Source organism: Microcebus murinus, chromosome 3 (genome assembly GCF_040939455.1).
Source record: "Microcebus murinus isolate Inina chromosome 3, M.murinus_Inina_mat1.0, whole genome shotgun sequence".
Lineage (NCBI taxonomy): Eukaryota > Metazoa > Chordata > Mammalia > Primates > Cheirogaleidae > Microcebus > Microcebus murinus.
In genome coordinates this window covers 84749156-84776191 of record NC_134106.1, presented here as the reverse complement: position 1 = coordinate 84776191, position 27036 = coordinate 84749156, and the positions used below count along the sequence as shown (strand labels likewise).

At 39.9% G+C, this 27036-nt stretch overlaps 1 long non-coding RNA gene across 2 annotated transcripts in view; it reads right to left on the bottom strand.

Annotated features, from left to right (window-relative positions):
• Positions 1–1446: 1446 nt before the first annotated feature.
• The window catches only part of LOC142870071 (uncharacterized), a 95177-nt gene continuing 69587 nt past the window's right edge, over positions 1447–27036 (bottom strand). The window contains exons 3-4 of one of the 2 annotated variants that reach the window (XR_012918624.1): positions 11515–11695; positions 1447–2204 (exon numbers count right to left, since the gene is read on the bottom strand). This is a non-coding gene — a long non-coding RNA (uncharacterized LOC142870071). Of the gene's footprint in view, positions 2205–11300; positions 11696–27036 lie in introns of those variants that run through there. The other variant, XR_012918623.1, reaches the window with a different exon arrangement.

Genomic DNA, 27036 nt, shown 5'->3' with positions numbered 1-27036 from the left:
ATCTCATTCCTCATCATTGGAGTCACAGTCTGGGATGTGCAGGAAAGGAGTGACCTAGTCCATCTCTCAGCTTTAAGGTAAGTTCTTGAGATAAGAAACCCTCCTCACTTTGAAAGAATCCAGTAGGGATCCTCCAGGAACTTATTTCAACATTTAGTCACTCTCAGGAAATTCTGTCCCCTAGAACCAGGTCTCTTCGCTCTTGCTTATTTCATAGGTTTCATTTTTATTTGGTCCTTATGTTTTTAGGTACAAGCCATATACTTTCCTTGCAGAAGAGTTTTTCATACCCTTGATAAATATCACAGCCTGCTTAGCTCCCAATCTATGTTCACTAAAGAATTGCTGGTTTTATGAACCAACTACCTAGCCATCCTTATAAATCTCTTTGAATCTTCTGTAAGCTTCCACATCCCTCTTCAGGAGTCAAGCCCTAAACTGAAAAAGATGCTCCAGGAGGGATTGCAAATGGAACATGACACAAAGCTTATGTTCCTCCATGTAGCACTCATAAGGGTTACCACTGTCTGTGAAGATCAGCCTATTTAAAAAAAAAAAATAGACAATGTAAATGCCATGGACAGGAGGATGAAGGTGGTATCTGACAAGGTGTAGAGTGATTGTCTTGGTTGGCTTGGAGAGCAATTTAAAAATTAAGTCTGCTTAGCACCTTCGCAGGTTCCAATATTTAGTGGCATGAACAGAGAGGCAGCATGAGCTTCTCTGTCCCCCATTGTCCTCACTGGAGCTGAGAGTCATCAGTATAGGGGCAGGCAGTTGTTTCTGCCAAGGGCAAGCTAATCTTTCAGGTTTCATGGGCTACATGGTCTCTGTTGCAACTGCTCACCTCTGCTGTGGTAGCAGGAAGTGGCCACAGACAATCATGTAAATGAATGTGCCTGGCTGTGTTCCAATGAAACTCTCTTTATGGACTATGGAATTCGAGGTTTCCAAGTTTTATGTGTTATGAAATTCTTGCTTAGACTTTTCCAACCATTTAAAAAATATAAAAATTTTTTTTATCTTGCAGGCTGTATGAAAGCAGGTGGCTGGCTCGGACCTGGCCTGTGGGCTGTAGCCTGCCTGTCCCCAGTCCAGCATCTTCCAATGCGTCCAAGTGAAAAGGAAAGGCAGCATAATTAGAGAGAGAAGCTGTTCCACTTTAATTTTTTCTCACTACTACAACATTTTAAAACAGAAATGGCAAGTTGCTATTCTTTGCCTTGAGCATATAACACCCTAAAAGCTATACAGGGATTTAAACAGAATGGAGCCTGATGGGACCTCTTGGGAGCACCTCTACTTTTTCAGCCATCCCCTCCCATGAGGTCCAGGGGCCTTTTGTATGAAGGCTGATCAGATTTTTAGGAACTCAAATCCAGACTCATGGTTTAATAAAAATTTATTTTTCAGATTTGTAAATTTATTTCTAGGGAATGTCACAAAATTACAAACATTAAATAGCATTTAATTACATAATTAATTATATTAATGAAAAGTATTGAAACTGCTCTGGAAACTTTAGGACTTGTGATATTTATGGAGCCGTTCATTACAGTATCTCTTAGGAAGAGATCTTTCCCCGAGCACGTGTGAGTGGAGACCTACCCTGTCTGAAGTGGAGCCCTGTACATGTCTTCTCTGGATAAAGAGTCAGGAACCTGATTGGCAGTTGCGTGTACTGTGTCCTGCTTGGCTCACTGATGATTTACTGAGGACCTTTTATGGCTTCAAAATATGACTGAGAATAACAGTACATGCACAACATGCTTTAAATAAGCCTGTATCATTTAATCTCTCAATTTGCAGTTTGAAACAAACCATAAAACCATTTTGTTCTTAGAAAAGTAATTGACTTTGCCTGAGTGAAAGCCAGCTGACACGGAACACTAATTTGCAAATGTTGTGACCGAATAGCGAATTCCTAGATAGGTCTTTAAAAATAAATTGAATTACAATAGGAACTTTTTCTCACAACTTAATGGTAGTCCCAGGACAATAAGTTTGTTAGACAAAATCCACACAGACATTAGTAGTGAGGTCGTTGGGATGGAATAAATAATCTTTCAATTATGAGGTGGATCTTCACCATCTTGTGGCTATAAAGTCAACAATTTTGCTTTGACGTAAGAATTCCAGGTTCAAAAGTCAAACTTGTTTAAGTTTCTTGATTTTCTTGCTGTACCCCCACTGCTCATTAGTACCTGGAAAGGAAAGAAAAGAAATGTCAACATGTGAAGCTTGGGGGAGAAATTGTTTGCTAAAATTAGACTTCTAGGAGTCTATTTATCCCTGAGGATGATTAACTAAACCTAACCCTGTCTTCTTATAGCATAGGTAATTGGAAATCAGCTGTACTATTATTCTTAATCTATAGCCTTCCTCCCTCCCTTCCTCCCCCCCTTCCTCCCTCCCTCCCTCTCTTCTTTCCTTCACTAAGGATGCCCATGGTCATCTTTAATGGTTCATACTCCAATACTCGAAGAGTGATATGTGCTGGAATAGTAACAAGCATTTGGATTTTCTCAGGGAATTCTGATAACCATGGGATAACTTTTGGTCCACATTTTGAGTTGATCTTCCTCTCTGGCCTATTTCTTATGCCATCCCTATTGATTTGCAGTGGCTAGCATATAGTAGGTTGCTCAAAATATGTTTTTAAGCATAAATGAAAATTTTTTTAAATGACAAATATTAAAAAAAAATGACAGTACATGAGCACATGTATTGTAGTAGGTGCATAGAGCTGAGATTTGATGGGCATGGAAGAGGCAGCAATGCATTATGTCTGATATCCTTAGCAGAAGACTGCACAGGAAGGACACCTGAACTTAACCTAGAAGGAAGAATGGGGTTTAGGCCAATAGCAATTGTGGCTGAGAGATGGAAGTGGGTGAGAGAATGATGTTCTAGGCCAGTGAAATTTCAAATTTTTAGTCCCAGGTGTCTTTTACACTGTTAGAAATTTTGTGTGTGTTCTATCTACTGACATTTACTACATCAATTAAAATTAAATTAAAACTGAGAAATGTTAGTATTTTAAAAATATTTATTAATTCATTTAAAAATAAAAGACTTATTACATGTTGTCATAAATAATTTAACATTAAATGAAAAATAAATACATTTTCCAAACCAAGTAACTTAGTGAGAAAAGTCACGCTGTTTTACATTTTGGCAAATCTCGCTCATATCTTATCTCCAGGCAAACAGCAGGACACTCACATCTGCTCCTGCTGTCAACCTATTCCAATACCACATGCTGCGAAGCCTCTGGAAAACTCCACTGTACACTTACGGGAGAGTGAATTGCTTTGGCCTTCCAGGTCACCCCGGAGGTTCTCAGAGACCCTCAAAGGAATGGACACTCTGTCCCCAGACCACACAGACCTCTCTCTTGGACCCTCCCTGCGTGGCCATCCCACTGGGACATCCCACGAGCACCTCAACGTGTGCTAGGCCGACCCACTTCCTGCACATCTTATTTATCTATATTCCATGTTTTGCCTAACCCAGAAAACTAACATCCCCTTAGTGTTCCCTGCCTCCTCCTTAGCTTTAGTCCTCTGGTCCTATGCATTCCAGCTCCTTAACACCACGCCATTTCCAACTCTGCTTCTTTAATTCAGGTCTCAGGCTGTGTACCCTAATTACTAAATTTTTGAGCCAACTCTAAATCTTTGAGCTAACTTCCAGATTTCTAGGTGTGGACTCCTTCATTCCCTTCCCTCACTGTTACCATGGGGACCTCTATAAAAATGTAAGCTGTGGCATATCTCCCACACAGCTTAGAGCCCTCGAGTAGCTTTCTAGTGCCCTCAAGATGAAACTAAAACTTTTTAGTCTATCTTAGAGTCATGTGCATCAGAATGTTATAAATAAGAGTGATGTGGGTCATAGAATCAATGTGCTGGGTCATAACCACTATCTCGTAAACGCCATGACAAGCTGGGATAGAAAATCCCAGAATGCATTGCAAGTAGGTCCAGCGGTGTCCATCGCAGCTCAGGAAACTCGTGCTGTGGTTTGTGGACAGGTGTGCCTGTGTATGTGGACTGGGTCTCAGCACAAAATGCATTTCTTACTGTGGGTCACAGTCCAACAAGTTTGGAAAACACTTTGTCAGAAGCCCCTGGCTACTTCTCTGTTCTCCAAGGCAGCTTCTTACTTCTGGGACCGTCTCCCGCCAGGACAAGTCACTTCTGCCTCCTCAGAAGCCTTAGGAGGTTGTTCTTCCCTCGGGTTCTGCTCGGGCTTTCCGCTTTTACAGTGAACTGGCTTTTCTTTCCTTTCCTCAGATAATTAGGACTCATCATTTAGGATCCAGCTCATAGTTTGCCTTCTGGGAAGTATCTCTGTCCCTTCACCTCCCGCCCCCTGCTTCAGGCTCTCCAGGGTTACTCCAGCCCCTGATAGGGTCTGGTACAAAAATACAAAGAATTGAATTATTAGCTGTTCACCTGTTTGATCCTCTCCTTGACTCTTGGCTCCCTGAGGACCAGGACAGCATCTTGCCCTGTGGCCGCAATGGAGTCCTGACCTGCAGTGAAAGCCCAGTGCACTTTGGTGACTGACATCATCACTCATGCCTTTACACCCCCTTGTTTCTCATGCCCTGTGAATCAAACTGTGCCGCTCCAGGGTGTGAGGGAGGACTTGAGCACACTCTCAAAGGTGGCTCCTGTTTTGTAAACATGAACACATGATACGCTGACTGACATTTTAAGATGCAGATGGTCTCGGTGAGCAAGTTAGACCCCGAGGCTCCAGCACTGCTCGCACCTCTGCCTTCCGGAGTCTGCCTCTCATTTCCCAGGCTGGGGCAGGTGTCTGCAACACTGCCTCCTGCTACCTTGGACTTCCAGCTGCTAGAAGCTATCACCCCTGAAATTTTGCATTCATTTTTGTGTTTATGTGATTAGGGTTTCTCTGGACACATCCAAAGTTTCTCACCAGAAATTACGTTCCATGAAATCAGGAAGTGAATTTATTCTTGCTCTATCATATGCACAATAGATGTAGAGGAAATGAGTGATGATGAGAGGCCCTTGCAGGCCAACGTCATGGCAGCCGGAGCAGGTGGGAGGAGGACCCGATCTTAGTGGCACAGGCACTGGGGTGCTGGCGGTTGATTTTACCCATTGACTTGGCTGGGCCATGGTGCCCAAATAGTGGGTCAAACATTCTGGATATTTTGTCAGGATTTCTTTTATTTTGGGGGGGATGAGAATAACATTTAAATTGGTGGACTTTGAATACAACAGATTGTCTTCCATAATGTGAGTGGGCCTCATCGGATCAGTCGAAGACTTGAATAGAACAGAAGACTGATCTCCCCCGAGCAACATGGAATTCTGCCAGCAGATGCCTTTAGACTTGAATGACACCATGGCTCTCCAGGGTCTCCAGCCGGCCAGCCCATTCTGCAGATTTTGCACTCTCTAGACTTCATAATCCCATGAGCTAATTCCTTAAAATATGTTTCTCTTTATCTATACATTTCTTATTGATTCTGTTTCTCTGGACAACTGTAAGGACTGTGTGCCGCCTGAGGCTGTGAGTTTCAACCCATCCTCTGCTTCTCTCTTCAAGGGGGTTGGTGGCCATTCACAGGGCTATGAGAAGTAAACATGTCAGCAGGACTCAGGTACTTGGAGCTACACTTTCATTCAGTGCTTTGGGGAAAAAACAAGCATGAGTATAATACAAACTAGCATTCAAAACCTGTGTGTGTGTGTGTGTGTGTGTGTGTGTGTGTGTGTGTGTGTGTATTAGATATATTAGATATATATATATTAGATATATATATATTAGATAAACAAAACACGGGACTTCAGAGACACATTGTAGATGGGGCTGGCAGATTGACCTTTGGCCAGGAGATACCCTTGGTATGTGGATCCCACATCCTTAGTCTCAGAATTCTTCAGCTGAATATGCTGAGAAGCAGTCATGAGCAGAAGGAAGGGAAAAGAAGATTTTCAGGCATGTTTCAGTAAGATCACCCTATGAAGGGTGTGGAGGCTCGGCTGGTGGAGGTTGGTGGGAGCATGGAAGAGATGCGATGGCAGTACTCTGGGAGACAGGTGGGCTAGGAGGAGGTGGAGAGAATTCCAGCTCATCATCCAAGAACCAGCTGGGGAGTATCTCCCCAGGAGTCCTTTACTGACAATCCTGAGGTGCTTTGACACCTTCTTCTGTGCTTCCCAACACCTATTATCTCGATCACAGGGCCCCTAAAGTGTCTTGTGGTTGTTTGTTCAGGAGTGCCTAGCTCTAGGCTGGGAGCTCTTTGAGCACATGTTCTGGGTCTTACTCACCTTTAATTTCCTGTGGCCACCCTTTCCTCTGGCCGCTGGTAGGCCTTGGTGACTATTTATTGCATGGAAGACTGAATGACTGACATCAATGACAGGCACCTAACAGGCAATGACTGAGGCAGGGAATGCAAGAAATGGAATGTGCCTGCGAAAAAAGATGCTAAATTCTCACATATCCTCTATTGTTTTACTGTTATTGTTATTTACTATTATTTCCATCAAATGATTTCTTTCCAAAGATATCAGAAGAGTCGAGACAGCCTAAATACGCACACTCTAAATTACCAGCAATTTTGAGTTAGCAAATCCTTAAATAATGAGAATTTACCTTAAATTTAATTTGTTCTCATATATTGGATACATTCAAGTTTTTAAAAATAATACTTCCTCAGAATGCAAAACCTCAACATGGTAGATTTGTAGTATATCTTTGGTATAATCTGCTTAAAATGTTGTGACCACTTAATTGAAGTATTCAGTTGCATCGTTTTTAATCTAGGGGCAGTCTACAGAACTCAAGCAAAACATTACAAAACGAGGCTGTGGTTGGGTCAGAAGGAAGCTTCAAGTTCCAGGTCCCAAGCAGAAGGACTCATCTTCTCTAGAGTACGGTGAACTGCCACACACGCCCGTCTTCAGAGTTTTCACAGGCTAAGTGTTTTGGGGGGTAACATTTCTTCTCCTATATCCTTATTTTATTGTTTCGATCTTGGGCAGTCAATCCATCTTGATTTTTAAATATGAATGAGAAAGTTGTGCTTATCGTTTCCACATATTCCAGAACTTGCAAAGACCACTGACCAACGGCAGGTGGTATTTTGATGACAATCCTAGATGGCTCAAGGGTGACTCAATAATTCTAGAATCTTGTTTCCTTCCCTAAGCATTTGCTAAAAGACCTACGGTGGGATGTGGTGAGTAGAAAACGAATGGTGCTTTTTCAGAGACTTTCTTTAAGTTGTTCTCAGATTCACAAAAGTCTCTAAGTGATTCTGACAGAAATATAGAACTGTCTTCCCTCCTTTCCTCTCACTTTCTCAGGATGGCCCCTGTAAAATGTAATGTAATCATGTTATCCCCTGCACCCCTATATTTATATAGCAAAATACAATCTGAATTCAATTGCAAAATACATATTTAACATACTAACAGCAACAAAAAAGGCTTTTATTTTAAAAGAAGAAAGCCTTTCTAATCTTGCACGTCAGCCATTTGGGCTAAGCGTTTGTGATTTCATGCACTTATGATTTCTGGCATCTTCAGATTCACAGTGTGAATATAATTTTTGGATTTGATTTCTTAAATCCACAAAAATACCTAGAAGATACGAAAGAGGGAGAAATTAAAAACATTTACGATGGGGTGGGGCAAAGCACCCAAGGCAAAAGAGGGGAAATAGAGTTTGAGGTGGCAGAGGGAGCCTGGGACGGAAAAGTCATGCAAAGGTGGAGAAGCCACCAAGGAAAGTTGTGTTGCCTTGGGGGCATTTTCCAGGCACATTAGCCCCAGATGTCAAGTTCAGAGCACCTGGAGGGGAGTGTGCAGGGCTCGTTCTGGAGCAACTCAGGGATCCCAGTGAGGACTCCAGGTGTCTGGCAGGGCTGTGCAGACCCCATAGGGCCACCCCCACTCCACCAGGGGGATGAGGGCACCGGAACTACAAAAGCTGCCATTCTGAGCTCCTCCTGGGTCCCAGGCAGGATGCTCATCTCTCAACAGCCAGTTTTCCATCATTAAGATCTATCACTAGACATCACTTTACAAAAGGAAGATGGATAATATTGTAAAAAGACATAAAACCCCCCTCAAATCTCCTGATAACTGGGACATGTATTAATAATACTATAGGAGAAAGGAAATGTGGCTTTGCATTGTTTCACTGTATTTAAGGTCTTTGTTTGGATTCCAGACACCCTTCCAACACACACACACACACACACACACACATATGCACCCCACACAGACACACAATCATCTTGCTTCTAAAGGAAAAAGAGACTTAAACACTCCAGACCCCTTTACTGATCTAACCAGGGTGTCTCACTATTATGCTCATTTTGAATACCATGGAGGTCTAATTAAATAGTACCTTTCAAGGTTGTAGTTTTTTTTTTTTTTTTTTTTTTTTTTGTTTTTTTTTTTTTTGAGACAGAGTCTCACTTTGTTGCCCAGGCTAGAGTGAGTGCCGTGGCGTCAGCCTAGCTCACAGCAACCTCAAACTCCTGGGCTCAAGCGATCCTCCTGCCTCAGCCTCCCGAGTAGCTGGGACTACAGGCATGCGCCACCATGCCCGGCTAATTTTTTATATATATATCAGTTGGCCAATTAAGTTCTTTCTATTTATTGTAGAGACGGGGTCTCGCTCAGGCTGGTTTTGAACTCCTGACCTTGAGCAATCCGCCCGCCTCGGCCTCCCAAGAGCTAGGATTACAGGCGTGAGCCACAGCGCCCGGCCTAAGGTTGTAGTTTTATAAATATAATTTTTTTATTAATATCTGTTTCTCCCAATTTTAATTTCTGTTATCTGTCCAAACTGGGGTTTGCTTGCCCAGCACAGCCAAGATGAACACCTAAGCCGGTGGTATAAACCAAGCAGGGGGAACTCACATAACAGGTATAACAAACACTATTCGGATGGTGGGCACATTTACAGCCCTGACTCAAGCCATGTATCAAAAACATCTGTACTCTCTTAAAATTTTGAGATTTTTTTTAAAAAGAAGAATGTTCAAGCCCTTTCTTTGTCATCACCTCCCTGAAGTTGTGTTTTCTACTGAGTTAGTGTTTGTCACAGTTTGCTCTAATTCTATGATGTCAACTTTACTATCTGACTCCAGTTCACATTTGTACAGCCCGGAGTTTGTCATTCCCCTTATATTCTGAAATTGAACATGGTTTCCAGCAGGCATATGAGCCCAATTACAAGCATTGACTCTGATCTCCAACCTACATAGTTTTGTTCCTTGAACATCTTCAAGGCATGATCTACAGACCAACCATGGGAGTGGTTACCAGGCTCAGATGTGAAAGCTGAGATGTTCTCAGGATTCCTATTTCTAAAATTTATTTGTCTAATGTGAATCTGAGTAATTAAATCTAACTGCCAAAGAGTAAAGAATTGCTCTGGAGAAACCAAATTTAAAATAGCCTGTGTCAAAAATTCTCAAATCCAAATCAATGTGTAATTATGTTCAAGCATTCGGTATATCACTGCCTTCCACTACCAGTTTACACCAACTCAACAATTAAAGTTGATGTGTGTGCCACAGACTTCATACTCCAGAAAAAAGTGCAGAAGGTTATTGGGATTTCAATGATAAAGAGAACATATGTCCTTAGCAGCTATAAGAAGTAAAAACTGGGACCATGCATATGTAACACTGTGCTGTGTGCTATAGATATTTGTTTGATCCCTACCTGCTCAAGCACATTTCCACACACTAAATTTATGATAATTTGTACATCCCTAACCCACTAAATACAAAAAGGTGTCATCAATTGCTTACCATGTTAGTCTAAGCATATATGTTTTTTTAAGTCCAACTGCACTATTTCTTCTGGTTTTATTACCCAATAAAAATGAAGTTAAACCAACAATGATATTAAAAGAGGATTAAAATTCATAGAACAAAACAAATTCTAAGACGCTTTCCAAGTTTTGCCAGAGGTAGCATGTCTATCAAGGTTCTATTCTCCATCTGGGTTGCTAGTATCCCCAGATGTTCTGTTTGGAGAACACTATCATTAATGTAATATCATGTATAATTTTTTAAAGATAATGATGCCATCACTAAATACATTTTAGACAAGAAATACTACCTCAAATCTAAAGGATCAATGGCTGCGTAAAACTAACTGTGGTTTTGTATGCCAAATTATTGTCTTATAGAGATAAAATATTTTCTAATAATATATGTTTAAAACGTTTTTTTCTGAATCAATGAAATATAACTGGTATCCATCCATGCTCCTTGTTTACATAGCCAGACATAATCTTTTTTAAAGAGCAAGATAAACTCTTACGAAAAGTCTCATAATTTTTATTTGTTAAGAGGCTTATAGCAGGATTAACATCCAAAACCCTCAGCCTGGCACTCAGAGCTGCCCGCAGCCTGGCTCCATCTGATGGTGCCAAACACCTGCTCCACTGCAGCACACCCCTCGCCGGGGTCCAGCTGCACCTTGCTGCTTGCTCGTCTCCAACAAAGAATGCATTTACATCTCCACCACTTTCCCTCTCCGCTTGCTTTTTTTCTTTTCTTTTTCTTTAATGCCAACCCCTTCACATTTCCCCTTTCCAGCCCTAAGTATTTGCTTTTTTCTCTGAAAGTCTATGTCACTTTGCTTGCCTATCACTGGTGTAACCTCAGTTATTTTTATCCTTGTCTCCTTCAAGGAGCCTCCAGGCATGAGATGTCCAATAATCGTATTTGTATTCCCAGAGACTAACATAAATGTTGGCCCATTGTCAGTGCGTAGTAATTGTTAAAAAACAAATGAAGAGGCCGGGCGCGGTGGCTCACGCCTGTAATCCTAGCACTCTGGGAGGCCAAGGCGGGTGGATTGCTCGAGGTCAGGAGTTCAAAACCAGCCTGAGCAAGAGTGAGATCCGTCTCTACTATAAATAGAAAAGAAAACTAACTGGCCAACTAATATGTATAGAAAAAATTAGCTGGCATGGTGGCGCATGCCTGTAGTCCCAGCTACTCGGGAGGCTGAGGCAGAAGGATTGCTTGAGCCCAGGAGTTTGAGGTTGCTGTGAGCTAGGCTGATGCCACGGCACTCACTCTAGCCTGGGCAACAAAGTGAGACTCTGTCTCAAAAAAACAAAAACCAAAAAACAAACAAACAGACAAACAAAAAACAAATGAAGAGATAGGCAACTGAACAAATCAGTGAATTAATTTTTACAGACACTGATCCAATGATCTCCTCTTCAAAGAGAAGCTATGTCACAAAAAGATTTTGAAACCACAAGTATTGATATTGATAGTTTTAATATCAATAATGCATGAACTCTGAATCACAAAGGGTATACTTATATGGAGCCTTAATTCACATATATATCTTATTAGTGACAGTTAAAATGCCTTACATTGTAAGCAACAGGAACACAAAATGATTTAAGCAATGATGAATAGTTATTTCACATGAAAAAATGTTCCAAAGTAGAACAACTCAAAAATTGGCTCACTGAAGTCATTGAAGACCCAGGTTCCCTCCACGTGTCTGCTTTTTGCAGCATGTCATCTTTTCCCATTATGCTGGCATCCTTCATGGTCTCAAGACGGCTGCCCAGTTCCAACCATCACATCAGATGTGGCATCACTCTTGGCATTATGCTGCAAGTCCCTTGAAATAGGAACCTTGTCAATCTAAGTAAAACAGGAAGGTTGGTCACTCCACAGAAAACTCAAGACAAATGACAAGTTTTTATGCACAAGTCATCAGAACCTAAGAAGGAGGTATTTATGGGAAAGGGAACCACCTCTTTACACTTATTCCACAGAACTATGTTATCTATGAAGTTGAAAAACACTGTGAATCTTACTCAAAAAGTAAACTCCTATTGGCACAGACTGATTTTTGAATGCTGTCCTTCAATAACAGGAACCAGGTGTCCTTTGAAGAAATGGCTGATTCTAGGACCAGGACATGGACTACGCAAGATGAGCCTGGAGCAACTCAAAGCATCATAAAGTAAAGATGTGCTCCATAAACAATGACAGAAGTAAGTCAAAGGATCACAGAGTCAAACTGAAAGAGCTACTAATGGCCAAAGCTGGAACAATTTGAGCGACAAAACAACTTAATTTAAGACTATAATGCAAAGTTGGAAATATCCATGGATATATACTGATATGAATAAATAAATAATTGAAGAAATAAAAGGAGGGAAAGAGACAAATCTTCTGGACAAAAGAATTCCAATCAAAGAAGTGTGCTTAGTTACTTGCTTCTAAAACACAGAGTATGATAAAAAGGGAGATGACAGCTTTACAGTGAAGAAAACTGGCAAACACTATGTTGGCCAGGTGGTCCTGGTTAGCGTCATCAGTGGTAAGTGACGTTGACAACAGGTACCTTACTTATCATGGGTGAGAACAGCACTTCACCTCTGCAGTCTTTTTTTTAAAAAACCATAACCCCAGGCTAATCAGGAGAAACACACAAGGGAAGTACACATTGAAGGATAGCCCACAAAATGCCTGACCAACTCTCCTCAAAACTGTCAAGGTCGTCAGAAACCAGGAAGCTCTGAGACACTGTTACATGCCAGACAAGGTAAAGGAATGTGATGATTAAACCCCTTGTGGTATACTGGTTTTGTCATGGAACAGAAAAAGGAAATTAATTAAAAAAAAACTAGAGAAATCAAATAAAGTATGGAGTTTGGTTCATAGTAACATACTAATATTTGTTTTCTGGTTGTGACTAATCTACCATAGTGATGCATTAATAAGATGTTAACACTAGGACAAACTGGATAAGGGGTACACAGTTCCTCTCTGTACTATCTTTGAAACTTTTCTTTAAATCTAAAACTATTCTAAAATTAAAATTTCTAATTTTAAAAAAAGTAAGCCATGCATGTTGCAAGCATGATAAAAAGTTAAAAGGGAAAATTGATAAACAGGATCTTGACAAAATTTAAAATTTTGCTCAGTGAAAGACCCTATAAAGAAGATCAAAAGACAAGCCATAAACTGGGAGAAAGTATTTGCAAACCACATATATAACAAAGGATTCATATCTATGATATATAAAGAACTCTCAAAACTCAATAACAACAAAAAACAATCCAACTAGAAAATGGACAAAAGACATGAAAAAAACATCTCATCAAAGAGAATACACAGGTGGCAAACAGGCACATGACAAAAAGCTCACCATCAATATCCATTAAGGAAATGCAAATTAAAACCACAATGAGCTACCACTTCATATCTATTAGAACAGCTAAAAAAAATGACAACATTAATGTTAGTGAAAATATGGAGAAATGGAATCTTCATACATAGCTGGCAGAAATGCAAACTTTTAAAACCACTCTAGAAAAAAGTAGGGCAATTTCTTATACAATAAACATGCACCTGCCATATGAGCCCATGATGATTCTCCTAGGCATTTAGCTCAAAGTGGGAAACTTAGGTTCAAAAAAAGAAGAAAAAACCATACCCAATTGTTCATAGCATCTTTGTCAATTGCCAAAAACTGGAAGCAACCCAAATGTCTTTCATTGAGTGAATGTTTAAACAAACTGTGGTACATGCATACCATGGAATATTATTGACGATAAAAAGGAATGAACTATTGACACATATAACCTGGATGGATCTCAAAGGAATTGTGCTGAGGGGAAAATTTTTTTTAAGTTTATGTACCATTGTACATCTCTATTCTTGAAATGACAGGATTATAGAGGTGAGAAACAGAAGAGTGGGTTGCCAGGGGTTAGGCAAGGGTTGGGGAGGAGAGGAGGGATGTCCATGGCTATCAGAGGCAAGGGCGAGAGATCCTTGCAAGGGAACTGTTACACGTGTTGACTGTGATGGTGATCACATGAATCCACAGATGTGATAAAATTGCACAAAGAAATGACACACATACACAAATGAGTGCATAGAAAACTGGTACATTCTAAATAAGGTTGATCGATCCTATCAATATCAATTTCCTGATTTTAATGTTGTACTACAGTTATGCAAGATGTTACCACTGGGGGAAATTGTGTAAATCAAATCCAGGCTCTCTCTGTATTATCCCTTACAACTGCATGTGAATTTACAATGATCCCGACATGAAAAGTTTTAAAAATAATGCAGTCAATATAGGAGAATACACCAGGCTATGATAGGTGATTTTTTTTTTCTGTATTGAAATATCTGAATTATCATCATCTAGTTTTGTCTAATCAATTCAGGGAAAAAGAGAAAATTAAAAGCGCCCTAAAATGGGACATCTATCTGATCCAGCCATCTTCATATCCTGTCAGTATGTCCCAGGGACCACAAGCTCAGCAAATGCAAGCTCTACTCTACAAAAAGCCAAGAACCCAGCATTTGTGCCATTCTGTTGTGGACTTGCTGTGTGAGCCTTTAGGAAGACATTTTCTCCTTAACTCTGTGTAGGACAAAGCCAAAATCCTGTGGTATTCTCTAAGTTCTCCTAGCTTGGTGTTGATTTATTTAGCTCTACTCTTAGACACAATTGTTCAACCAATTATAAATTTACCTGTTGACACTATCATTGAATACGTTTTTCCTCTATAAGCATAAGAGGTTATTTTTTATTTTAAATGTCTTGCTGAAATCAAGATCGTTTTTATCTGCAACATTCCCTGATCTATGTTTGTCATATAAAAACCCTCTAAGAAAATGTGGATAATCTGGCATGGCCTGGTTTTAAGTAATCCGTTCTGATGCATCAAGACTTCTGTCTTTCATTGAAATGCTCTAAATATGCTAGAGAGTTTGTCGGGAAACAGTACTCAGTCTTATAATCTGTAATCTAAAGATGTACTTTTATTGTATTTTTTGAAAAGTGGAACAATGGTTACAGCCTTTACAATTCTCACAGTCCAGAAAGATGTATAAACAAACAGGGAGATGTACAAAAATGTATAAACAGGGAGATGAGAGAGAGACGGGAGTAATTTTGCCTTAATCAAGAGAGTTGGGAGTTTTAGGCTTCATAGTGCATGTGAGCTTTGAGCAGATTCTAATAAATAACAAGTGCTTAATTAATGATTGTTGAATAAATGATTAATGAAAAAAATCAATAAGAAAAGTAGACCCATATTTGTACAAGATAGATGTGCAAGAATGTATATGTTTATGGTAGGAATAAATTCTAAATATCTAAGTAACATTAAAAAGGCATTGGTTAAATAATATATAGCATATTACTATAACAGTTGTTAAAATAAATGAGAAAAAGCTTTATGTATTTATATGAAAAGATGCCCAAAATATCATATTAGGTAGAATAAATGAAAACAGAAAATTGCTAAGATAGATACATATAATTATGCATGTATACATGCATAATCTTATATAAAATATTTTATTTAAATATAATAATAGACATTTTGGTATATACATAGAAATATAGAAACATACACAATAAATTATCAACAATTGTCTTTGTGGGGAAGGAGAATGGGCACTTTTTTATATTCTATTTATGCCTCTCATGTTTGATTCTTGGTGTAAGCATTGCACAGAATGAAAACAGAATTTAAGAAGACAAGTAGGCATTGCACCATCAAAGAAGCAAAGGGTGGTGTAGCTGAGGAGCAGCTTTTTTAAGTGTCACATTTAGGGGCAGATCTAAGGCATCATCTCCTAACACATCTAAGGCATCGTCTAGGAGTTGGAGACTGAAGAATGATGCTGAATAGCATCTTAGTTAGCAGGCTTGGTTTTCATGTTTTCTACAGAGAATGGGATTTTAAGAAGGGGCAATAATCATCAAGCCTGCATTTTAAAAGATAATCTTCTTTATTTTCACCCCTAATTAGGGCACCTCTGCCCATCTTGGGGCTATATTTTGAGGTCACTTGAGCCACACTCACTTTTTAGATGTCACTTCCATGCCTGTTATTCCTCCCCTGATTCCCAGTGGGCCACTCTGAACTGTGTGGTAAGAGCCCTGTTTCTGGTGCCACCCTCCCTCTTGAGCCCCCTTTCCTTCAGCGTGCTGTGCCTATTAGCTTTTCTTTCCTCTGAGTCATGAGTCTGTGGTGGATTCTGCCTCTCTTCTCTTTGCTTCTGTAGTGTCTAAGGTAATATGGTCACTTCCCCATTTTCCATCATTTCCACACCCATAACCAGTTTTTCCTTATTATCCAAAGGAAATCCAAAGTAGATTTTTGTCACTGATTCCTCTAATTCCCAAGGACCAGCCCCCTTCCCTGCTTAGCTAAGGAAACTTATGCCCCAAACAAGCTAAGTGCCCAGTTTAACTCTCAGAGGCAGAAGTAGAATCAAGGCGCCTTGCTTTGATTTTCAATTCGGCATCTTTATATTGAATGACTCCCAAGAGCAGAAGATGGTGTGTGGGGGAGGTTAAGAGGCGATTTTCTTCTTGGAGCTAGAGCTTTCCTCTTACATAGGTAGATCTCTTACAGAAAGTAGATACGGATGCAAAAAAGAAACTATATCATTTTTTAAAAATATAATTTAAATCCCAGATAGACCATTTCTTGTCTTCACCTCAAACTCTGATCTTTGAAAGAGGCCCATTTAATATCTTCTTACAACACAACATGAGGCTCAGTATTTTAGTAGGAGTTGACGAAGGTGTCTAAATCCTATTAGTCTTATCTCTTCAGCTCTCTTTTACTATTTTAAATACAAGCTGGGGAAGATTTGCAGTGGAATATTTCTACCTATTCTCACCTACCTGTCTACTGTCCTACAATGTCAGCCTCCTCATATGCCATCACCACCATACTAAAGTATTATTATTTTCACAGGGAGATAGCAGGGAACACCAATTTTGCCCACATGCACTTGGATTGTGTTAATGCCTTTGGAAGAGTCAGCTCTGCCCCATGCAGACTTCAGAAAATGAGTGGAAATCTATGAAGGATCAATCCCTAAAACATGGAGGTAGGATTTCTACCAGCACGAGGGCTGTGTTCTCCCACATTCCAAGGCCACACCAGGTAACGAAGAGAAATATAAAGAGAAATCATCCACTGAGAAAGGAGGCCTGAGCACCTGCTGCACTCAGGAAGGCAACACCAGGAGCTTGGAGCAAAGTCGAGACAGGATGCAAAGTCCCAGCAGGTGCAAGTGATGTTTCGGCAACAAGGACAGATAGGGGACCCATCATTGTACTTTCAGTCACAAATGGATGTGCAGCAGAAAATAGTGTTCCTCAAACCACCTGGCTAGTCTCTAGTTGAGAAGGTCTTGCAAATAAATAAAACATATCACCAGCCCACGGCTTTGTGTGGACAACCTTTCCTGGCCAAAGGACACAGATAATGAAGTAGTCATTCTGCCTATTTACCTAGAACAAATGATTACTGTCCCCAAACCAGTGGGCAAGATTGTTATTTAAAACTCCATGACAGCCAATCCTCATGGTTCAGTGGAGCTTTAGGTTGGAGCATGGGATCATAGGATTCCAGAGCTAGAAGGAGCCTTCCAGTTTACTCCAAGCTCATTCCATGCACACCCATTATCACCAACTCCTCCTGGTTCCAGCCTCTCTTCTCAGCACTCGACTCAGGCTATGTGAGTTTGTCATCAAGCTTTTTCTTTAGAACAATTTTTACCCATCTACTGCCTGAAAATTTTTTCTTATTCTTCCAGTGTAACTTTCCTTGGAAGCTTTCCCAGCAATTCTAGACACAGCTAAAGCCACTTCAGAACCTTATGTGTCTTTGTATATATTTTTATTATTACACATAAAATGCTGCATTGGATTTATTTGTTTGTCTACTTTTCTCCTCTCCTCATTTTCCAATAAATAAATAAATAAACAATCCCAATAAGGTTCTAAATTATTTGAGGACAAAGACTTTATTTTATATTCTAATCATATATGGAGGAAGATAGATTAAGGGATAAAGAAGAGGCAGGAGTTTGAGTTACAGTGAAATCAGGGTGGATATAAGCAATTATATCTGTATAAACACATAGGAGCGTATTCTTTACATACTAACCTTTGGAGTGTTTTTATGTGGTTGCAATGTTATTTTACGATTAGGGCTAATATTTTTAGCCATTCACAACACTTTCTAAATAGAGACCTATGAAAGAACAGGGAGGGTTTTTAAATCCTCTCTTAATCATTGCAAAATAAAGGAAGAAAAGTGACTGTGTGGTTTTAGTTAAAAGGCTCTTCTGTTTCAAGACTGAGCCTGAGGCATCAATTTAAAATGGCATCTGAGAAATCATCCTTGGTGTAGCATCTCCCTTCTCACCACCAAAATGCTGAAGAATACAGAAGAAGTATAACTCTTGCACTACTCCCCAAGATCTAGGACTGACAGTTTTGGTGGAAGAATCTGGGAAAATTTCCAGATCCACCAAAGTCCCCAAATATAGAGCCCAAAGGAGGGGCCCATCCATGCTCTCCATACAGTTTTCCATAGTGGTTGTACTAATTTACATTCCAGCACTGCGTGAGAGTCTCTTTTCTCTGCATCCTCGCAAGCATCTGTTATTCTTTGCCTCATTAATAATCAGTCATTCTTACTGGTGTGAGATGACACCTCCATGTGGTTATAATTTGCATTTCCCTGTGATTTTTCTCTGAGTCTCCCTTCTCTCCCAACAGGCTTCCTGCATGTGGGGCTCTGGTGACCTCCCTGCAGCCTGAAGACCCATGACCTCCCAGTCCAAGAGCTTTGCAGAGGCCAGCTCTGGGTCTTACTCCTGCACTTCCAGGGGCAGGCTCTGAGTGGTTCAGCGTCAATGGTGGTCCACAATGCCCAGAGCGCATGGTTGTGTGACACAGCACAGCACGCCGGCCCATTCCTGAATGCTGAGGCAGGCTCTCTAAATGTGTTCTTCAACCTTCCAGAAAATGACTGTACAGGATGGAGAGAAATACAACAGGACTCATCAGATTCTGGAATATATAGGTAGTGGTTGCTGTAGGGCTGTTGTAACCAAGCGCCACAGACCAGGTGGCCCAAGCCGTGGACATTTATTGTCTCACAGTTCCGGAGGCTGAGAGTCCAAGAGGGTTGGTTCCTTCAGAGGCTGTGAGGAAAGTGTCTGATCCATGCCTCTCTCCTGGGCTTGTAGATGGCTATTTTCTCCCCGTTTCTTCACATTTTCTTCCCTCTATGTCTGTCTTGGTGTCCAAACTTGCCCTTTTTATAAGGACTATTGTCGTATTGGATTCGGCACCCCCCTGATGGACCCACTTTAACTTGATTGCCTCTGCAAAGACTCTATCTTCAAATAAAGTCACATTCTGAGGTCGTAGGGTTAGGGATTCAGTGGATGAATTTGGAGAACTGGGGACACATTTCACACAATAACACTATAGCTCCTAAAAATAAGGTCTTTTTGCCTAGACAGCACCCTGGGAAGTTTGGTATTTGATCTCCTACCACCTCAGAGTGGTGTCCTGCCTTAACCCCTCCAGAGCTGCTCAGGTGAAATGCACATCATAGACTGAGAACTGGGTAAGGGGTTAGGTGGCACTAGCCAACCTTTCACATGTGGCCCTGGGAATGCCATCTATAAGCAGACTCAAATGGATAAGAGTCAACCCAGTAACTAAAAACAACAAAAAAAGTCCAAAACAAGACAGCAACAACAAAACCACACTTACTTCTATCATACTGGTAGAAAGTTAAAACAAAACTCCATTTTGAAATGCGTGTGGTTAGATGAACACACACGTGTTGCTCATGGAAATGAGAAACGAAACCACAATTCTGGAAACAATTTGGGTGGTTGAATCAAGAGCATTAAAAAAAGTTGTGTAATTTGACCCATCATCTTTGATTTTAGAAATTTTTCCTCACTAACAAGGGCTATATTGAAACTTTTCAGCAAAACAATATTCTTTCCAGCACCAATTATAACAGTAAAAAAAAATTGGAAAATAGCCTCAATGTCCAATAAAAGGGAATATGACATATTCATATGATGGAGTACTACACTGAAACTGAATGTAAGCATTTTCAAATAATTACTTTTAATAATAAAAAATTTTATGATACAATATTAACTGAAACAAGCTATGAATTTATAATATATAGTATAACTATTTTGTTTAATATATTATCATAAAAGAAATAATAGCAATCTAGAAATCTTAGCAGTGATTATTTCTTGGTGGTAAGATGAGAGATTATTTTTATTTCATATTCCCTAAACTCTTACAAGGAGCATATTTATAAATTACCCTTGTGAAGCAAAAAGAAGAGAATTTTAAAAATATTCTCCTTCCCTTTCTATTTTCACTTGTCTTCTCTAGCTTTGCTTTCCACCAAGGTTAGAGAAGGAAGAACAACTAAGCGCTCATGTAATCTATTACCTTCTGGGATCCATTAGTTTCAGGTGTATTTTTCCTTACTGTTGCATCCATTATAACTTTATCCATATCCTAATGCTCAGGAAAATTATATAAGAATCTCAATTTGTTTGCCCTGCTATCACTAGGTAAGAATGTACTGGCTGCTTTGGTTCATCTTGCATAGTGACAGGATGGAAACACTTTTGTGATAAATAGGACATTGACTAATCATGGAATCATGGTAAGATTTATAAGGCCTCGAAATAGCAACATCCTGGCAGAATTACTGTTGCATGTAGACTATATTTTTCTATATTTCTCTTATAATCCCTACCTTGGAGTTTCTCCATGATAGAAATATGCTGTCCTTCATGTACTAATACAAATATGTAAATATAAATATAGCGACATTATTAGTATAGCATTACTAACTTGTTAGGAACTCTTCTGATTCTTTCTTCTGACTTCTGACAAGATGGTTTTTTTAAAGAAATAATTTGATCATGTTAATCTTTGAGTGTGGAATTCCTTTAGCGGATGCTGTGCTGTGTGTGCTACCTAGGTTCCCATTCAGATCTGAGCACTCACTCTCCACAGGTGCCAGCGGCCTTGGGCAGGACGAATCTGAAGGGTCATCCCTGTAAGATCTGTCCTGCAGGTCACTTCTTCCCTCTGCGCACCTCTCCTTGCTTATTTCTCTAATATGTTGTTCCTATGTAAACAACACTCCCAAGTAAATAACTGCACACAATAAATCTCTGTCTTGGTGTGTGCTTCCTGGGGTAGCTCAGGAGTGGTCTCAGAAAGCTGACTCTAAAATATGGTCACTAAATGGGGTCTAAAATGAGGCCATGGACTACCCCTGATCAGCTGGATATGGGAATTCTATAACCAGTGGTAAGTGAAATATGCATCACAGGCATTCTGTAGCAGTGAAATGGCTAAAACTTTCCCCATTAGTAAACTGGGATGGAAAACCAATGGAAAAAGAAGGTACTGGGATGAGAATCACCTCAGTATTTGAGAAATTTCAGGGAAGCAGAAATTATAAGAACTATGGAATTAGGTATCTATTTTTTTTCGGTGCAATCAATGCACTGGAAAAAAAAAAAAAACAACAATGAAAAACTGAGGGGGATTAATTTAAGCCTAAGAGTCAGAGGGCTCCATTGGCATGATATAGAGTGCCTCTCATCTGCTGAAGGGCAGAAAAGCTTAGGATCAAGCCCAGGACACACTCATAAGAGCAGTAGAGGTTCAGAGAAGGTTAAATTCTCAACCCTGTCAAGTCTTATAGACTAAGGTCAGGGCCCTTGGAAACAATATGAGATATATGAGTCAATGCACTTGAAATCATGAGTGCTACACACCTCTGAAACCTCCGCACCTGCCAAAGCAGCCTACTCTTTCTCATTGCAGGCCAGGACCCTCCTCCTTGCTTGACAATGATGAGTAGGCTCTGCCTGGCAAGACAGCACACACTTCCTTTGGTGCCTATCCCCACATCCCCTCCTTTGACACACAGCAATAATGAGGGTGAAGTCATAGGATAAACTTGTCAGCAAGGTAATAGGCTTACTAAAAGTGGAAAGAACTATATCCCAAAGAAGCCACAAGACCTAGCCCACATGTACCAGCAGGAGGTGATATATGGGATTGCATCTTGAAGGTGCTGGCTCCAGGGAGGTGAAAAAGTTGTATGAGAGAGAGTTTATTGGTATGGAAGTACTCTGCCATGATCCAGGATTTGACATTGTGGCAATGACCCTGTCATGCTTGAATGGTTCTTGGAACCTTGGAGAAAGCAATGGTCCATGTACATGAAGTTGACATGGCAGAAAGGCCATGGGAGGCAGTGGAACAGGGCATCAAAGGCTTATGGAAATGGATAATTTGTCAAAGAAATAAAACTTTGTCTAAAAACTTAGAATATATTAAGATAACGAAGTCTGTTCAGAGACAAGCCACAATAGACCAACTCAAGGGATCTGTTCAGCAAATTGATGGCCTGCAGATCATTTAACTGTTGCTTTGCATGGCCTTGGGTCCTGTCAATAATTTAGTATATTAGGCAGGGTGCAGAGGCTCACGCCTGTAATCCTAGCACTCTGGGAGGCTGAGGCAGGAAGATCGTTTGAGTTCAAGAGTTCAAGACCAGCCTGAGCAAGAGTGAGACCCCATCTGTACTAAAAATAGAAAGAAATTTGCTGGTCAACTAAATACATATATATATAAAATTAACTGGGCATGGTGGTGCATGCCTGTATTCCCAGCTATTCAGGAGGTTTAAGCAGGAGGATTGCTTGAGCCCAGGAGTTTGAGGTTGCTGTGAGCTAGGCTGATGCCACAGCACTCTAGCCCAGGCAACAGAGTGAGACTCTGTCTCAAAAAATAAATAAATAAAATAATAATAATAATTTAGTATGTTGATATTTTTTTATTTCAGCATATTATGGGGGTATAAATGTTTAGATTATGTATAATACCCTTGTACCCTCACCCCCCTTGAGTCAGAGCTTCAAGCGTGACCATCCCCCAGATGGTGCACATCTCACTCCTTATGTATGTATATACCCGTCCCCTCCTCCCCCCTCCCAGATGCCCAACACCCAATAAATGTTATTTCTATATGTCCACTTAGGTGCTGATCAGTTAATACCAATTTGCTGGTGAGTACATGTGGTGCTTGTTTTTCCATTCCTGGGACACTTAGTAGAACAGGTTCCACTCTGTCCAGGAAAATACAAGATGTGCTATAGCGCCATTGTTTCTTAGGGCTGAATAGTACTCCATGGTATACATATATAACATTTTCTTAATCCACTCATGTATAGGTGGGCACTTGGGTTGTTTCCACAATAATTTAGTATATTAGTAGTATTGTCTGAGACCTGTCCAACCTCCCTTCCCTTCATAGCCATGAGCTGAGTTTTTCAGGTTTTTCTGGGATCCCTTTGGCCAAGTGAGGTTCTGCTCAATTGGAAGAAGGCTTAGGATTTTTAGTTCATGATTCCCCCCATTTTGGTCAAGATCTGCCAGAGGCAGCATCGATGGTCAATTTTTCATTTTGTCCCATCATTGCTGGGGTGGTGTGGCTACCTGTTCTGGGTCCCTCCAGGTCCTCGGTGGAAGCCCTGTGGCCAAAGGACTCAGAGCCAAAAGCTTCACAGCCAATTAAACATTTTAGGTCAGATGGGGATGGAAGAAGGCAGGCATTTATCAATACTTTAAAATCTTTTAAGCAGCATAAGAGCAAAAACCAAATGCCAAAAACAGGGTTACAAAATTAACTTGTTTCTAAGCATTTCTGAGCTACTGTAGTCATGGTTTCCATTGGAGACTTGTAGCAATTTGCTATACAAAACATAAGCAATTTCTTAAAATCAAGGAATTTAGAGACAGTTGTACCACAATATTTTTTCAGTCTCTTTAGTAATTTGTCCTAAGGTGGCTGATAAATTTCTTATTATATCTCTATTTGGATAAACCTAAGAGCAACTATATCCTTCTGCCATCAGATATTCTGATGTCCTCTCTGCAATGCTCCTTTAAATCTGTGGATGTAAGAGATTATTTATGCTTGGGATGGATGGAAAGGGAGCCACACAATGGCCCAAGAGTCAAGGTCCCCCAATTTGCTGGCTACTTAGGCATCTGTGTGCCTATGCTTGATTTGGATGGTCTGAACTAATTTCATCCTTCAAAATCATCCCTTACAATCTCACATGCCCACATGTTCTGAGATAGTCTCTGGGCCTAGAGGGAGAGTATTCATATAGTTTTAGCAGAGCAGCAGGGCATTGGCAGTGGAGGAGAGAATGGGCCCAGTGGAATGGAATGGTTTTCAAATTTCAGAAATAACAGGTAAATTTTGCCATTTACTTAATGTTTTGTCTCGACTCTGGAAAAAAGACCACAAAGAATTAGTAATATTTTAAACAAAAACTCATAAAAATATTTCAGTCCTCTATTAGTTTAGCCCCATGTAATTAACTGTTGTTCTGTTTGAAGTTGGGATAGCAATCCTCATGAAGGTACCAGCTTTTTAATTAAACTCCTGGAAGTTTTTACCTAGTGCAATGGTATGATTTCTAAAGTTATTATAATAGAAATATGTATTTGAGAGTAATTATCATCATCCTTTCTATGATTTTCCTTAAATAAGAAGCAAATTTTGGACTGCAGATGATTATAAATTGCTTTTTAAGAAGAATCAAAGTAAAAAAAAATAATCATGTATGGCAAAACTCTTAGACTTAGACTCTTGGCTATGGTTAAAGTCACAAAACAAATTTGATTATTTCTGTGTCATATAATAATTTAACATAATAATCATAATTACTACTGATAACATATACTAAGACATATCAGAATCTTAGGAATTTCATATAAGATTGGAACATATATTAATAACACATTTATATAAATATAACTCAAAGAAAGTTAAATACCATTTCATATTTGACAGTGCTTCCTGTATAAAATCAACATATCAAATAAGCCTAATGTGTCTCTCTTGGACTTTCAGAGGTCCTAATATCAAAAAGTCAGCTTGATATAATTTGAAATTTTGGTTTTAGAAAGTTTGTTAAATATCAAAGCTTTAAAACACTTGCTCAAAATAAAATCACAGGTCACTGTAAAATAATAGTCATACATTTAACCAAGAGTGATAGTCATCAAAAGATTTCAAAGGCAATATAGGAAGTTATGTGGATATAAAAACCTTAACCCTTTTGAAGTGTAGTTTCTTCTTTCTTTCTTTCTTTCTTTCTTTCTTTCTTTCTTTCTTTCTTTCTTTCTTTCTTTCTTTCTTTCTTTCTTTCGTTCGTTAATTAAGAGCCTAATAAAGGCAACACAAACTATCTTGATAAAGGGTAAATCCTTGTTTCTTTTAGGCCAGTTTGACAAAGGGTAAAGAACAGCCTTCTGCAATGTGTTTGTTTCTTTCCCAAGGGAAGCTCCTTTAGACAACTTGAAGTCAAACTTGATGAGAAAGGACTCGAATTAATCAGACATAGCAAGAGTGTGTCCAGGTCATAAGCATACAGTATATTGCAGAAGAATGTGAATAAGAAAAACTAGTACCTTGAGTAGGGGAGCAAATGACTCTTAGCAACCACATGAGAAGTCTTCTGACCATATTAATGAACTCCCTCACTCCACCCTCACCTCTCACGCCCAGGCCTTTCTCCACACTGCCCCCTCCACCTGGAAGTCCTGGAAAAGCTCTCCCATCTCCTCTTTCAAAACTCAGCTCGGGCACCACTTCCTCCAGGAACGTTCTCAGACTCCCTGAGATTTCACAGGCTCCTCGTTGCCCTCTGGATAGGCTTGAAGTTCCCAGGTACACAGCGTATTGCACTTGTCCATTTATTTATTTGTCTTCCCCATGAAACTGTAAGCAGTGCCTGTGTCTCATTCATCCTGGCAGTTCTGTGCTCAGCATTGTCTGGAACGTGGTAGGAATTCAAGAAATATGTATTGAGTTAATACATTTATGAATAATTTGCCAACATTGCATTTTTTTTTTCCTGGGAAATTTTCTCAGATGCCCCTTTTCCCTGTTTCTGGCTGTTGCTCTCCTCCTCCTCATGTAAGGACATGGGCTTACACACGTTGAGGACATGGCGAGAAGTGAGGTAAAGAATGTTCGAGATCAAACCAGAAAATTCAGACTCCTGAACATTTGCCAACAATAATGAAGAAAAGTAATTAACACAAGGTTTATAATGGCTTCCTCACACCGTTTTTAAGTCAGTGAAAAGGAACTGCAACTTACCTCAATAAAAATTTGTCTTTGGAGAAATACATATCTGTATTTGGGTCCTACTAACTTCGGGAAAAGGAATAGAGACATAAGGTGATTTTTCCCTGCCTTCCTCTTTTTGGAAATAAAGCCCAAATTACCCCCACTTAAATGTGCACAGTTGCCAGATTTTCTTTTTTTCTTTTCTTTCTTTCTCTTCTGTTTTTCTTTTTTTCTCTTCTTTCTTTCTATTCCTTTAAGTGTCTTGACTTGGGAAGACATACAATGGCCAATAATCCTCACATTCTATGTAATAAAATTAATATAATGACCCTATATTGATTAAGGAAGAAAATTATACTACTCCAACAAGATAGCTGATTGGCATCTTCAGAAAGAATGGTGCAATTTATTTGTAAATTACTGTGATGCTAGTAGCAAATTGCATTAATTAATCTACCTTCCTCACACATCATTTCAGTATTCCTAGAGGCCTCAAACAAGTTTTGGCACACTTTGTATAAAGCTGGTTACCTGATGATAAATTGTCGTAATAGCCAAAAATGCCAGTTGTATTCTTGACAGTGTTGCAAAGAAAGTCAGCACAGTAACATTGTGCCAACTGGGCTTCAGTTGGAAGTTAACAATGAACTTCTCCCATTTGTGCCTGTGTCTGTGGCAGAATCCTGCCAGGCGCCCATCCACCCGCTCCTCCAGCAGTCTCCATCCAGAAGAGATGCTACTGCAGGGGGTTCCGGGCCACATCCTGAGCAGGGAGCTGCACCCTCCTGCTTATTGTGGAGTCCGAGGTTGTGGCTGTATCAGGCAGTTAGTACAGAGAACAAAAACAAAAACAAAACAAAGCATCCTTCAGTTTCTCAGTAGTTAGAGAATTTCCTAGAGTTCAAGAAAAGTCCTCAGGAGCTCTGTGTGTTTTCATCCTAGAGTGACGGACATGAAAAGTTAGTGAAG